A 15577-nucleotide genomic window follows, 5' to 3' on the forward strand; every position below is an offset into this window, starting at 1 on the left:
ATCTCAAACCCACATACCCTTAGTCATTTCACAGTGATGACACCCTTGGGAGCGAAGCCCAACCCTCCAGAGCAAATGAGGAATGGCGAAGCGTATGGCAACTGAGGCGGTGATGACTGTGACGTCTCTGAGAGTGAGAAGACTGACAAGACCTTGTTTTGAGTAGAGTCTGGGAGCACGTTCTATCCTTTAACCATCATTTCCTAAAGGACTTGACTCCCATTCAGTTGCGGCCAAGGGGAGGGGAGCTATGGAGCCTACACACGACACCTAGATCTGGCCAGTGAACCGCTGAGTGGAGGACTCTGCCAAAGGGAAGGTACAGAGCCAAGAAACCAAGGATAAAAGAGCCATCGGATGCCGACCCTGTCAATTCAACTGCAAATACAAAATGATTCCAGCTGGTTTCCGCCTGGCTCAGAGCTAGCTCATTACATCTCACAGAACTGAGTGTACATGTGGCCAGAAATGATTGTCAAACATTACTGTATATCCAGTTTACCTGAGGAGTTTGCTGAAAAGGCAGGTTTTTGCTCTTTAGCTTCAAGATTCTCACTTCGTAGATCTGGGAAGGACTCTGGAAGGTACATTTTCAGTAAGCACCCCAGTGACAGAAGCAGAAGGATGGCTCATCCTACTCTGGAAGGACTGCTTTAAATCAGTGCTTTTAAATCTCCACGTGCCTAGAGCGTTAAAGAGCTTAGGGAAATACCCTCAGAATAATCCAGCCCAAATTTCTCATCTTGCAGAGGAAGAGATCGAGGGATTAAGTAACTTTCTTAAGGTCACACAGCCAGTTATACATGGGAAGTTAGAACCAGAAGCAAAATCTAGTCACATTGCCTTTTGTAGTCACAATTCTGTGTGGTTTGGTAACTTTTTTCTCCTTCAAGTCCTGCTGGACATATACGCATATAAGCAGAAATTAGAACATGCCTGGATTATTGAGGCAATTTTTAAACCTTTTGAAACAACTGGTGAAGAGTGTCCATGACACCAAAGCAAACATTAGAAAAAACGAGTTTAGAAAGAAGTGGTACTCACCCTCTCTAAAATCAACGATGAAGAAGAGGACAGCAGGGATTAAAGTTGTCCTTTGAGCATCCACGATGTTTCAGTTTCCAAATCAGTGCCTATGAAAAAGCAAAAAGTAAAGAGTTACAAGAAACTGTATATAGTTCTGATGCTGGATCAAAAGAAAAATAAGTGATTTCTGTAAACAGTGCTTCCCAGGTGGTGCTAGTGGTAAAGAAACTGCCTGCCAATGCAGGAGATGCAAGAGACGCGAGTTTGATTCCTGGGTTGAGAAGATACCCTGGAGGAGGAAATCTGGAGCCAGAACCATATTCTTCCTGGGAAAGATTTTATACTTTCTTACATGTAGGTGAGTATGTTTACTAATAATACATAATGCTTTAAAAATGCATTTAAAGGTTACACATTCTTTCACAATTTGCTTTCTTTACTCAACATTTGTTTCTGAGCTTTTTCTATGTTGAAATTATAGATCTAATTCTTTGATTTTAATTATTTTATTATAGTAAGAAGACCACAATGGATCCAAGCATTCTTGTTTGGGTGGATGTTTAGTTTGCATACAATTTTTCACTACCACAAGCCCCACTACTGGAAACACAGCTGTGTATATGTGCTTGTGTCTATTTACACTCTTGTGTGAGCCCTTCTCTAGGACACACAGCTGTCAGTGGGATTGCTGGGCTGTGGAATGTGCACATCTTCAACTTTGTTAAACATTACTAAAATGCTCTCCAAAGTGATTGCAGTAAATTACATTCCCTCTAAGAGATTATAAGAATTTTCATTTCTTCATATCTCTGCATACAGCTCAATATCAACAAAAAAACCCACCCAATCAAAAATGGGCAGAAGACCTAAATAGACATGTCTCCAAAGAAGACGTCATATGGCCAACAGGAACATGAAAAGATGCTCAACATTGTTAATTATTAGAGAAATGCAAATAAAGATCACACTGAGGTATCACTTCACGCTGGTCAGAATGGCTATCATCAAAAAGTCTACAAATAATACAGACTGGAGAGGGTGTGGAAAAAAGGGAACTCCCTTACACTGTTGGTAGGAAGGTAAATCAGTGTAGAACTGTGGACAAAAATATGAAGTTTCCTTAACAAACTAAAAGTAAAGGTACCATATGATTCAGAAATTTTTCATCAGAAAAGATGAAAACTCTAATTTGAAAAGATACATGTACCCTAATTTTCACAGCAACACTATTTACAATATCCAAGACATGGAAACTGTCAAGGGCCCACCAACAGATGACTGGTTTAAGAAGTTGTGGTATATATGTATGTATGTATGTTTATATGTATACAAACATATACACACAATGGAATATTACTCAGTCATAAAAAGAAATGAAATTTGTCACTTGCAGCAACATGGATGGACCTAGAGAATGTCATACTAAGTGAAGTAAGTCAGACAGAGAACAATAAATATTATATTATCAGCTGTGGAATCTAAGAACATAATACAAATGAACTTATATACAAAACAGAAACAGATCCAGACATGAAAAACAAATATATGGTTACCGAAGGAGAAGGGGGTAGGGATAAATCACAAGTATCAGATTAAAAGATACATTATATATAAAATAGATGGGCCACAAGGATTTACTATAACACAGGGAACTACATTCACTATCTTGAAATAGCCTATAATGGGAACTAATCTAAAGAAATACCTGAATCACTTGGCTGTATCCTGATAATATTATAACACTATAAATCAATATACTCCAACTGATGAAAAAAAACCCTCCCAAACTGTCTGTATGGCGTGCTCCCATTTATGACTAAAAGGGGAAAATATACATAACTATACATACCTGTATGTATTTGTGCTTATTGATAAATGCATAAAACAACTCTGAAGAACTGTTTAAGAAGCAAAAACCATGTGATTGTTGATGGGGAGGGGAAGAGGGCATTTTGGGGAAAAAGGCTTTTACCAAAACCTTTCTTTTACCATTTAAATTTGGGACTATACGAAGTATTAAAAAAGAAAACAACTGATGTGCTTTGATTATGGGGGTTGGAAGACAGTGATTTTGATCACTCCCATCAGCCTGTGGGGTATTGGGTACTTTTAAGAGTTGCTTTAGAAAAGAGGTGAGGAAATCTCTGTGTCATCACCCTGGAAACTCTGGTCCATGACCTCATCAGCCCTTCTGGAATTTCCCTGGTCAGTCTTCTGTCCCAAATGGAGACCAGCCACTTTTAATGGAAGTTTCTGGGCATTTATATAAAAATGCTTGCAAGTGTTTTCTAGCATTTTGACTGGCAACAAAAGAAGGTAGTTCAGATTCTAGTCCTCATGGAAGTTGACTTTTGCTGGCCAAAGCACAAATTGCGGAAAGGAAGAGCAAGAGTTTCCATGGACAATGATGAAAATGTAAACAGCTTCTGGGTGTAGGTGTCACATGAGCCACTTCATTTTTCAGCGGGAATTTCCCAACTCTGACCACTTTATCAATTCCCAACAGAGAAGGGAGAAAATATGGCAACTGAGTAGTCAATTTTGAAAACAACCCATTTACTTTTTACAGTGAAGGGAATATAGTTCTTAAAGAGAAAGATCCAGCTGCTCTCCAATTTATCAAAGCATGACAGGGCAGTGATTACAAATGCAAATGTAACCTTTAGGTCCTATAAGCAAAGACAATACTCACAGCATTGAACTTTTTGACTATTGCTAGGTTGCATCCAGTAGGCAATTCAGACTGGGTTCTTTTCTGAATTCCAAGTTTTTTTATAACCTTATCATCACAAATTCTGTCATTTTGGGGTTTTTTTTGGGGGGGGGGTATAATTACTGCACATAAAAAATGACTACATTTCTTTTTTGAAGCAAACCTATTTACAAGGTAATGCCTATTCTTCCCCCCTTTGAAATTCAAGAAACCTATGAATAGATATGAGGTGCCAAGCATCATGGGAGTTGCTATTACCTAGAATTTCCACAGACCTTTCAAGAAGGAGAACTATGCATCCACATGTCCCTATTTTACAGATGCAAAGACAGACTCCAAGCACTTAAGGGATTATCTATTCCTCTTGTGACACTATGCCCCTCTGCTTCTAGGAGAGGAATACCATCTTGGGTTCAGGGGCACAAAGTCTAGGTACTTACAACGCTCATGAAACTTGGCACAGAGTCTTGGGGGTTGTCTTCCTTAATCAGGAAACACACCCACCTAATAAACCTGGCAATGTGGCAGCTAAGTTTCAGTGGGGAGGATAATTCTGGCTAGATTTGGAAGAAGTGGTATTTGGGCACATGGAGAAGTCCCTAGTGATGACTAATCAGGCTCAGAGATTCATACATAGTTAGCATCTCAGTTTTGAAATAGGATATTCACTAAAATGTGGGTCATTTTCATACAAAGCAGATAAATCTATATGACATCAGGTGGAGGTATCATGGTATGCCTCCCCCCCTCTACTCCTCCACCCCCGAGCCCTGACCACCTGCCCAGACACCTTTGTACTTGGCATCCCTCTGCCTGCTAAAGATCTCCACCAGCAGGCTTGGTCCAGCCTGGGGTTCCTTGAGAGAGCACTGAGCTAACCTCTTAAGAGCAGATCCAGTCCATCCAAGTAGATGCTGAAAGACCTAGCAAAGTTGTTTCCATTCATCTTTAAGGTGATAAACATTCATTAAGTGAACTTTTTCCTCATTTTCTTTCTTCCAGAGCTTTCCTTTTAACTATAGGAAAAGTAATTAAGAAGCACAGAAAGGCTATTTTTTTTTTCAATTCGTAAAGTCCCTTATCACCATGTCTGGTATATCTGTTGATAAAATTGGATGTGATGTTAGCTCTATGATTGACTTCCATTACTATACTTGGAAGATTTCAGAAGATTTGGTTTATTAGCTAATTCTGTTTCCCTTTGTCTATGGTGACTGTTGGGAAGACAAGAAGAAGCATAAAGAAGTAGGATGTACACACATTTTTTTTCCCACAATAAATGACACTGAACTCTATTGTGTTAGGCAGATTTAGACTTGTATTTTATTTATTTATTATTTTTAATTGAAGTAGAGTTGATAGACTTGCATTTTTGAAGAACAACATATGAATTAAACTTGGCCTACAAGTGGTTTGTTTGAGCAATCATTCTCTTACAGAGGAAATTTCATGTACTGCAAAGTCTGGGGGGAAAGACTTTAATGTGTACATTATTTTCCCATCTAACTTGATGTAAGTATAAAGAACAGCACTGATGCAAGTGCTGACTGTATCGCAGGGGAGGAGGAAGGGTGTGCAGCTGCCCACTTACTCAACCAGAATCATGTGGGATTCTAGGCTCACTTCTCATACCCTAAACAGAGACTGACATTTAGACAAACGGGTTCTCAGCCACCGGCACAGCGCCCAATGCAGGGTATGGCTCTGAATGACTTTGGCATCTGTTTTGTCTTGCTTCATGCCCACATACTGGGGCTGCTTGTTCTCATCCAATAGCAATTAGTACCATGGTAAATGCCTTGTGCCCTGTGCTCATTCAGAAGAATAAGCATGTCACACTCTGCCAAGAATTAAAGCTAATCACAGAGGGCTCAGGGCACACCTGCCCTTTCATTAGGCTTTTGTTTTAAAATGAAGGGTTGGTGAGACTTGAAACACGGCGTTCTCCCCCCGGTTAGGGATCACCTTGGGGACCCAGAGCAGGAGGCCTGGAGTGTGACTTGGTTGCCGGCCCTGAAGACATGCTTCCTACAACGGAGGATGGAGAGCGGCAGGAAACGACTAACAGTGTGGCAGCTGCCACAGGGTGGGCTCAGGAATGCTCCACGGACGTGCTGAAGCATGGCTCTGAACAGCATCCAATGCTGGAGGTGGCTCAGGACCACCGCAGACGTGATACAGGGGTTAAAGGTCTGGGTTGACTGCGCTTTGGGGGTGAAAAGCTCTTTAGTTATGGTTTCCTTTTAGTCTTTTCTAACCTGGCACCTGTCCTTATTCTAAGAATGCATTCTTTCTCCTAATTTGGCTAGTTAAAAAAAATTATCTATTTTACAAGTTAGTCTTCTAAGAGGTATAATTTACATTCAGGCAAATTTACCCTTTTAATGTATACAGCTCAATGAATTTGACAAATGTGAGCAATCACAGAATGATCACAATCAGGATATAAAACTACTTCCGTCACCCTTAAAAATTCCTTCTTGCCCTTTTCTTGTCACTCTCCCTTTCTGGGTTCCAGACCAGACAGCCACTGAGCTTTTTTGGTTCCAATTATTTCTGTTTTTTTCCCCCCAGAGGGTATTAATAATATAAAGTGGGTAATGCAAAAAACAATTTTTTTTGTTGTTAATGGCTTCTTTCACTTAGCATATGCTTTTGAGATTTATCTTTGTCATTCTGTGTATCAGCAGTTGGTTCTTTTTGATTGGTAAATGGTATTCTACAGATGTACCACAGTTGCGCCTCCAGCAGAAGCACGGCTCAGCTGCTCACACTTTGTGATGCTGAAAGACTGAAGGCAAAAGGAGAAGGGGGCAGCAGAGGATGAGATGGTTGGATAGCAGCACCGACTCAATGGACACGAATTTGAGCAAACTCCGGGAGATAGTGGAGGACAGAGGAGTCTGGCGTGCTGCAGGCCGCCGGGTTGCCAAGAATCAGACATGACTTAGCGAATGAACAGCAACAATAACAACAACATTTTAGCTACTGTGAAAATGCTGCTGTGAACATTCAGGTAGAAATCTTTGTGTGGGTATATGCCTTTATTTCTCATGGGTATAGACCTGGGGGTAAAATTGCTTGGTCTTTGGTTATATATTAAATTTTATAAGACTGCCCAAATATTTTCTAGAGTGGTTTTGCATACTATTTTGCATTCCCATCAGTGATGGATGCCACTTCCTTGCCAACACTAGGGATTGGTCATTTGACTAGGTATCTACAAGTAACTCCTTGTGATTTTTAAATTACATCTTCCTAATGACTAATGATGCAGAGATTCTTCCCACATCATAATTTATTTAAAAAAATCAATTTGAATCCACTCTGCCCCAATTCTTGTTGAAGCAAGTCCTCATACACCTCATTTTAGTAGAGATTTGTCAAACCCTCCCAGGTACCTAAAAAAAAATGTACAACCCAGGAAAAGCAAAAACTTAGCAAGGATGAGGGATGTGCCTTGAGACTCTCAATTGTTCTTTGTTAATATTTCCAACATGCTGAGCTCATTTTGGGGCAGAAATTGAGTGTTTCCATTCCCCACTGCACCCAGTTCAGGACCAAGCACACACAGGTCCTTCAATAAATATTTGATGATTGACAGATGCAGGATGGTGGCTCATGTTCCAAGTGGACATGACTAGGGTGTGCATATATATGGTGGCAGGTGTTAAAATCGCATAAGGCTGATCAGCCACTTACTAAGAGGTTCTGTCCTGTGGAGTGTGTTCATGCTGGATAGAGATCAGAGATCCACTCTAAGGCTAATCTTTAGAAACAGGTGGGGAGTTTAGAAAAGGATGCCTAGGACCAGACACAGATTGTCCTTAAGATAGTGAGGCCAAAGCTCTGGAGGCCCGACATGCTCCTGGTGCCCTATGAGTCCTGGCAGGTGCTGGGAGATATAGAATATTCTGTGGGGAGGGAAGAAGTCGTGTCACAATCAGGACCCTTGAAGACATCTCAGAAACAAGGGACCTGAATGTGGGTAATTTGTGTGATTTGTGTCCTCATTTTAAAGAACTATTAAGCATGGAATTTTGTTGCTGATGGTGATGGTGATTTTATGTTCTTTTTCTCTCAAGAAGTTCTCACGAAATATGATCTGTCCCACTGTGCTTCACTCAAGAGGCTGTGATTGAATTTTTCTAGGGTGTTGCCCAGGCATGGATGTTTGAAAGAGTGTGGCTTTGAATTGAATGTGTCTGAGGGTTGAGTTATGTGGCTACATGGTGTCCAATAATGACCAAGTCTAGGCTATAAGCCACAAGGACAGATTCTGGGCACTGAAGTGCTTTCATCGTTCTAAGCAGAAGCGCTTCAACCAAACAGGCCCTTTTCATTTCTCTCCAAACCTGAAAAAGGGTGTCGTTCCATCCTGGCTGACTCAGACTCAGGTATCTTTGGGTCCACTCATCCCAGTCTGACCTGAGTCCACTGCACTGCCTCCAGGCTCTGACCACATCTTTATGTCCCTCATCATTCATATCACTTGTGGGGCATTTTTTCAACATTTGCTTCTCTTTCCAGTTAGATGCTGAATTCTTAAAGTGCAGAAAGGAAGTCTTATGCTTCCTCTTAGCCTCTGTAGTGGTGATTTCAAGATAATAATATCATTACCCGCAACTATACTAATAGCTAACATTAACGGAATGCTTTGTGCCCAGAACTGGTAGGTTACTTACATACAGTACCTAATTTAATCCTCATAATTATCCTTGATCTGGGCATTATTACTGTTCTGTTTTATAGATAAGCAACTTGAACCTCAGGAAGGCTGAGGTCACAGCCTATCAGCCAAGGTTACACACAGCTCATGGAATAACATTCATCTTTGATTGGAGTTTTCACCAGCTGAAGCTGGGAAAAAAAAAAAAGGAGTGCTAACTATAAATACTTAAAGAACTGGCTTTTATTCTGAGATTACAGCTTCCCTTTTTTTGTTGTTATTGTTGTTGCTAAATGCCTTTTTTTTTTTTTTAGCAATGGCACACTATGATGGTAGATTGCAATAGATGTTTTAAAATAACTTTACATGGCAAAATAAAATATTTGGTATCCTTTATTTGTCTCTCCCAATTGTTTGGGTGGGAGGATTTTGGTCTTTCAAGAAAAGAAGTCTGAGAACCCTTACTCTAAAGAATACTATGTATTAAAAGATATGCCATATACATTTGCTAAATCAATGAATCTGATACTTAATCTGCCAATGCAAACATGTTGCCAGTGGAAGGAAGGAAGAGAAAGTCCTTCAGCTTCTAATTTAATTTCTTTCACCAACAGTTACTGAGCTCTCCTTTTGTGTTAAACACTGTGCTACAGTCACCCAAAAAGGACACAAAACAAATAAAAAACAATTGCTGCCCTCACTGAGCTTAACAACATTTTCAACAGTTTAGGAAAAATAAAAAGAAGCATGTCTAGGGACTTCCCTGATGGTCTAGTGGCTAAAAGACCCTTTGCTCCTAATGTAGGGAGCCTGTCTTTGATCCCTATTCATGGAACTAGATCCCACAACTAACAATTCACACGCTGTAAGGAAGATAGAAGATCCAAGATCTCACAAGCTGCGATTAAGACCCCATGCAGCCAAATAAATAAATACAAAAACAAATATGTCTGCTAGAAAAATCAATATCATCAATACACTTCAAAAAATTCAAACTGTTACTCATTTGAAAAGATCCCACTAGATAGGACACTATAGAACTCCTGTTCTATACAGTCCATCAGTCCGTAATGAAGCTACACTAATAAGAATATCCTCATACTCAACGTGGTCATCTTCTTCAGGGTCGCATACTAACTACAAGTGGGTAGTGTAGACAGCAACAGATATAGCAACTGTGGACCACTTGAAATACATTTATTAAAATATGAAGAAGATAAATGGTCTATAGACATACTATCTAAAAGCCCTCTGTTGGATATGAAAATAAAAAGTATTTTATCACATGGTTAGAAAATCCAACATAAAAATAGGAAGACAAAAAATAAAAAATAGGCTTTCACTTCTCTCAGCTGGTCGTTTTCATTTATCTGTTCAGAAACATTTTCCCTACCTATATGATCAAGATGTATATATAAGATATACATAATCCAATATATATAATCCATCCAGCTTTTCTTTTCTTTACTCAAAGGACCCATACTAAACTACTTCCTCTGCACTTTGTATTTTTCACTTGACGGTGTATCTTAGGGATGCTCAGATTCACTTCCTTTTTAAAGGCTGTATTGTATTCCATCATGGGTTATATCATAGCTCTCTTACCTAGTCTCCCATTTGCTGGATACAGTGGTTTTTTCTCTTTCTATTTAAAAGTGAAGCTTCAATGAGTGTCTCTATATATGCATTTTGGTGTATTTAAAAAATTATATATATTTTAGTTAATTTATTTTTTAAATTGAAGGATAATTGTTTTACAGAATTTGTTGTTTTCTGTCAAACAACAACATGAATCAGCCATAGGTATACATAGGTCCCCTCCCTCTTGAATCTCCCTCATAAATTGGCACAAAATAATGAATATTAAAATCTTAAAAAAAACTTTAATCTGTCTATAGTTAAGTCCCTTTTCCATTCACTGCACTTGTTTTTAAACATCTTATTTATTTTATTCATCAATTTTGCCACATAACGACTTTTCTATTTTCTCAGCTTTTCGAAGAGCCAATTTTTGGCCATGTTGCTCTGGACTGGTTTTGAACTATGGATTGTATGTCCCTTGTTTTAAAAATTATACTTATTTTTTTAAACATAAACTTAACTGTAGATTTTTATAATAAAATATTTTTCTATCATGTTCCTGAGTATGGCACAATACTTTACACACTTCATTCTTCAAAATCTTCCCTATTCCAACTTGTCATTATTGTCTAGTATTTTAATTTAAACACAAAAATTTTAAAAACATAAACAATTACATTTATTGGCATATTTTACTTCTTTTTTTCTTATTGATGTTTTTTGAGCCCTAGGTTCTATTAATAGTTCTGTTAGTGAAGCTCTGAAAGTGTTTAACTCCTACTTTATATATAATTAAAAAGAACTTTATTTTGCTTAGTCTCAATAGTTTAGCTGGCAGAAAAACATATGCTGATGATTTTTTTTAGCATTTTGATTGTCTTTGGTATCTCTTGCTGTAGCTGAGAAGTCTGTGCTCAATCTAATTTTCATTTCTTTTCAAATAATTTGCCTTTCAATGTTTAAATTTTTTTCTGTTGTTTTATTACAGTGTGCCTGATGTGGCATTATTTAGCTTCTTTTAAATTTACAATGCATTGACATTAGAAATTACATTTTAAATTTTAGAATATTCTAAATAGAAGTTTAGAATATTATAAATAGAATATTCTATACCCTACTTCTATTTTCTTTTTCTGAAATTCACATTAGACATATATGAGTGCTTCACAAACTATCTTCAGTTTAGTTCAGATCAGTTGCTCAGTCGTGTCTGACTCTTTGTGACCCTATGGACTGTGGCATGCCTGGCTTCCCTATGCCATCACCAACTCCTGGAGTTTACTCAAACTGATGTGCATCGAGTGAGTGATGCCATCCAACCATCTCCTCCTCTGTCATCCCCTTCACCTCCTGACTTCAATCTTTCCCAGCATCAGGGTCTTTTCCAATGAGTAAGTTCTTCGCATCACGTGACCAAAGTATTGGAGTTTCAGCTTCAGCATCAGTCCTTCCAATGAATATTCATGACTGATTTCCTTTAGGATAGACTGGTTGGATCTCCTTGCCACCCAAGGGACTCTCAAGAGTCTTCTTCAACATCACAGTTCAAAAGCATCAATTCCTCGGTGCTCAGCTTTCTTTATGGTTCAACTCTCACATCCATACATGACTACTGGAAAAACCAGAGCTTTGATTAGATGGACATTTGTTGGCAAAGTAATGTCTCTACTTTTTAATAAGCTGTCTATGTTTGTCATAGCTTTTCTTCCAAGGAGCAAGCGTTTTTTAATTTCATGGTTGCAGTCACCATCTGTAGTGATTTTGGAGCCCCCCCACCAAAAAAAATAAAGTCTGTCATTGTTTCCATTGTTTCCCCATCTATTTGCCATGAAGTGATTGGACCAGATGCTATGATCTTAGTTTTCTGAATGTTGAGTTTTAAGCCAGCTTTTTCACTCTCCTCTTTCACTTTCATCAAGAGACTCTTTAGTTTTTCTTTTCTTTCTGCTATAAGGGTGGTGTAATTTGCATATCTGAGGTTTTTGATATTTCTCCTTGCAGTCTTGATTCCAGCTTGTGGTTCATCCAGCCTGGCATTTTGCATGATGTACTCTGCATATAAGTTAAATAAGCAGGGTGACAATATGCAGCCTTGACATACTCCTTTCCTGATTTGGAACCAGTCTGTTGTTCTATGTCCAGTTCTAACTGTTGCTTCTTGACTTGCATACAGATTTTTCAGGAGGCAGGTAAGCTGATCTGGTATTCCCATCTCCTGAAGAATTTTCCACAGTTGTGATCCACACAGTCAAAGGCTTTGGAGTGGTCCATAAAGCAGAAGTAGATTTTTTCTGGAACTCTCTAGCTTTTTTAATGATCCAACTGATGTTGGCAATTTGATCTCTGGTTCCTCTGCCTTTTCTAAATTAAGCTTGAAATCTGGAAGTTCATGGTTCATATATTGTTGAAGCTTGGCTTGGGGAATTTTGAGCATTACTTTGCCAGCATGTGAGATGAGTGCAATTGTGTGCAATTGCCTTTCTTAGGGATTGGAATGAAAACTGATCTTTTCCAGTCCTGTGGCCACTTTTGAGTTTTCCAAATTTGCTGGCAGATTGAGTACAGCATTTTCACAGCATTATCTTTTAGAATTTGAAATAGCTCAGCTGGAATTCCATCACCTCCACTAGCTTTGTTCGGAGTGATGCAGGATGTCTGGCTCTAGGTGAGTGATCATATCATTGTGGTCATCTGGGTTATGAAGATCTTTTTTGTATAGTTCTTCTGTGTATTCTTGCCACCTCTTCTTAATATCGTCTGCTTCTGTTAAGTCCATACCATTTCTGTCTTTTATTGTGCCCATCTTTGCATGAAATATTCCCTTGATATTTCTAATTTTCTTGAAGAGATCTCTAGTCTTTCCCATTCTATTGTTTTCCTCTATTTCTTTGCATTGATCACTAAGGAAGGCTTTCTTATCTCTCCTTGCTATTCTTTGGAACTCTGCCTTCAAATGGGAATATTTTTCCTTTTCTCCTTTGCCTTTAGCTTCTCTTCTTTTCTCAACTTTTTGTAAGGCCTCCTCAGACAACCATTTTGCATTTTTGCATTTCTTTTTCTTGAGGATAGTCTTGATCCCTGCCTCCTGTGCAATGTCACAAACCTCCGCTCATAGTTCTTCAGGCACTCTCTCTATCAGATCTAATCCCTTGAATCTATTTGTCACTTCCACTGTATACTTGTAAGAGATTTGATTTAGGTCATACCTGAATGGTCTGGTGGTTTTCCCTACTTTCTTCAGTTTAAGTCTGAATTTGGCAATAAGGAGTTCATGATCTGAGCCACAGTCAGCTCCCGGTCTTGTTTTTGCTTACTGTATAGAGCTTCTCCATCTTTGGCTGCAAAGAATATAATCAATCCATCTGGTGATGTGCATGTGTAGAGTCTTCTCTTGTGTTGTTTAAAGAGGGTGTTTGCTATGACCAGTGTGTTCTCTTGGCAAAACTCTGTTAGCCTTTGCCCTGCTTCATTTTGTACTCCAAGGCCAAATTTGCCTGTTACTCCAGGTATCTCTTGACTTCCTACTTTTGCATTCCAGTCCCCTATGATGAAAAGGACATCTTTTTTGGGTGTTAGTTCTAGAAGGTCTTGTAGGTCTTCATAGAATTATTCAACTTCAGCTTCGTCAGCATTACTGGTTGGGGCGTAGACTAGAATTACTGTGATATTGAAAGGTTTGCCTTAGAAATGAACAGAGATCATTCTGTCATTTTTGAGATTGCATCCAAGTACTGCATTTCGGACTCTTTTGTGGACTATGATGGCTACTCCATTTCTTCTAAGGGATTCTTGCCCACAATAATAGATATAATGGTTATCTGAGTTAAACTCACCCATTCCAGTCCATTTTAGTTCACTGATTCCTAAAATGTCAATGTTTACTCTTGCCATCTCCTGTTTGACCACTTCCAATTTACCTTGATTCATGGACCTAATATTCCAGATTCCTATGCAATATTGCTCTTTAAAGCATCAGACTTTACTTCTATCACCTGTCACATCACAACTGGATGTTGTTTTTGCTTTGCCTCTGTCTCTTCATTCTTTCTGGAGTTATTTCTCCACTGATCTCCAGTAGCATATTGGGCACCTACTGACCTGGGGAGTTCATCTTTCAGTGTCCTACCCTTTTGCCTTTTCATACTGTTCATGGGGTTCTCAAGGCAAGAATACTGAAGTTGTTTGCCATTCCCTTTTCCAGTGGACCACATTCTGTCAGACCTCTCCACCATGATCTGTCTGTCTTGGGTGGTCCTACATGGCATGGCTCATAGTTTCATTGAGTTAGACAAGGCTGTGGTCCATGTGATCAGTTTGGTTTGTTTTCTGTGATTGTGGTTTTCATTCTGTCTGCCCTCTGACAGATAAGGATAAGAGGCTTATGGAAGATTCCTGATCAGAGAAACTGACTGAGGGGGAAACTGGGTCTTGTTCTGATGGGTGGGTCCATGCTCAGTAAATCTTTAATCTAATTTTCTGTTGATGGGCAGTGCTGTGTTCCCTCCCTGTTATTTGACCTGAGTCCAATCTACGGTGGAGGTAATGAAGATATGGCTACCTCCTTTAAAAGGTCCCATGCATGCACTGCTGCACTCGGAGCCCCTGACCCTGCAGCAGGCCACCGCCGACTCACGCCTCTGCTAGAGACTCCTGGACACCCACAGGCAAGTCTGGGCCAGTCTCTTGTGGGCTCACTGCTCTTTTCTCCTGGGTCCTGGTACACACAAGATTTTGTCTGTGCCCTCCTAGAGTCTGTTTCCCCAGTCCTGTGTAAGCTCTGGTGGCTCTATGGTGGGGTTAATGGCGACCTCCTCCAAGAGGGCTTATGCCATACCCAGGTCTGCTGCACCCAGAGCCCCTGCCCCTGTGGCAGGCCACTGCTGATCTGTACATCTGCAGGAGACACTCAGATACAGTTCTTGCTCAGTCTCTGTGGGGTCTCTGGGTCCTGGTGTGCACAAGGTTTGTTTGATCCCTCTGAGTGTCTCTGGCAGACATGGGGTTTGATTCTAAAGGTGATTTCGCCTCTCCTACTGCCTTGCTGGGACTTCTCCTTTGCCCTTGGATGTGGGGCATCTTTTTTTTGATGAGATCCAACATTCTCCTGTTGACGGTTGTTCAGCAGTGAGTTGTAATTTTGGAGTTCTTGCAGGAGAAGATGAGTGCACATCAATTTACTCTGCCATCTGCTATCTTAGGAATTATTAATTGTGTATGTGTGTATTTGTGTGTATCAAATGTAGAGATCATTTTCATAATGATTAAAAAATTTTGACTGCCTGGATTTCTAATTGTTTTTTTTTTTCATATTAAACCATTTTTTGCTTTATTTCTCTTTTTCCAGCTCATAGCTTCTCATTCACTGAAAAAATATTCTTCCATGTTCATCTTTAATGTATGTAATACTTGTTAATCACTGAATACCTTAAACATACTAATTTTAATTCTCTGCCAGACTGTTTCAGTATATTAATCTATAGAAAATTCATACTCTAATTGTGTATTTTGCTTGCTTACTGACATTAGATATCTTCAAGTTGTTTGAAATTTTGGTCTATAGGAAGAGGCTTTTTCTTGTTTCTTTCTCT

At 39.3% G+C, this 15577-nt stretch overlaps 1 long non-coding RNA gene across 2 annotated transcripts in view; it reads right to left on the minus strand.

Annotated features, from left to right (window-relative positions):
* The window catches only part of LOC139029892 (uncharacterized), a 475454-nt gene that overhangs the window by 93097 nt on the left and 366780 nt on the right, over positions 1 to 15577 (minus strand). For both annotated transcript variants that reach the window (XR_011482172.1, XR_011482173.1), the window contains exon 3: positions 1045 to 1133. This is a non-coding gene — a long non-coding RNA (uncharacterized lncRNA). The remainder of the gene's footprint in view (positions 1 to 1044; positions 1134 to 15577) is intronic.

This window comes from Odocoileus virginianus, chromosome 20 (assembly GCF_023699985.2).
Source record: "Odocoileus virginianus isolate 20LAN1187 ecotype Illinois chromosome 20, Ovbor_1.2, whole genome shotgun sequence".
Classification (NCBI taxonomy): Eukaryota; Metazoa; Chordata; class Mammalia; order Artiodactyla; family Cervidae; genus Odocoileus; species Odocoileus virginianus.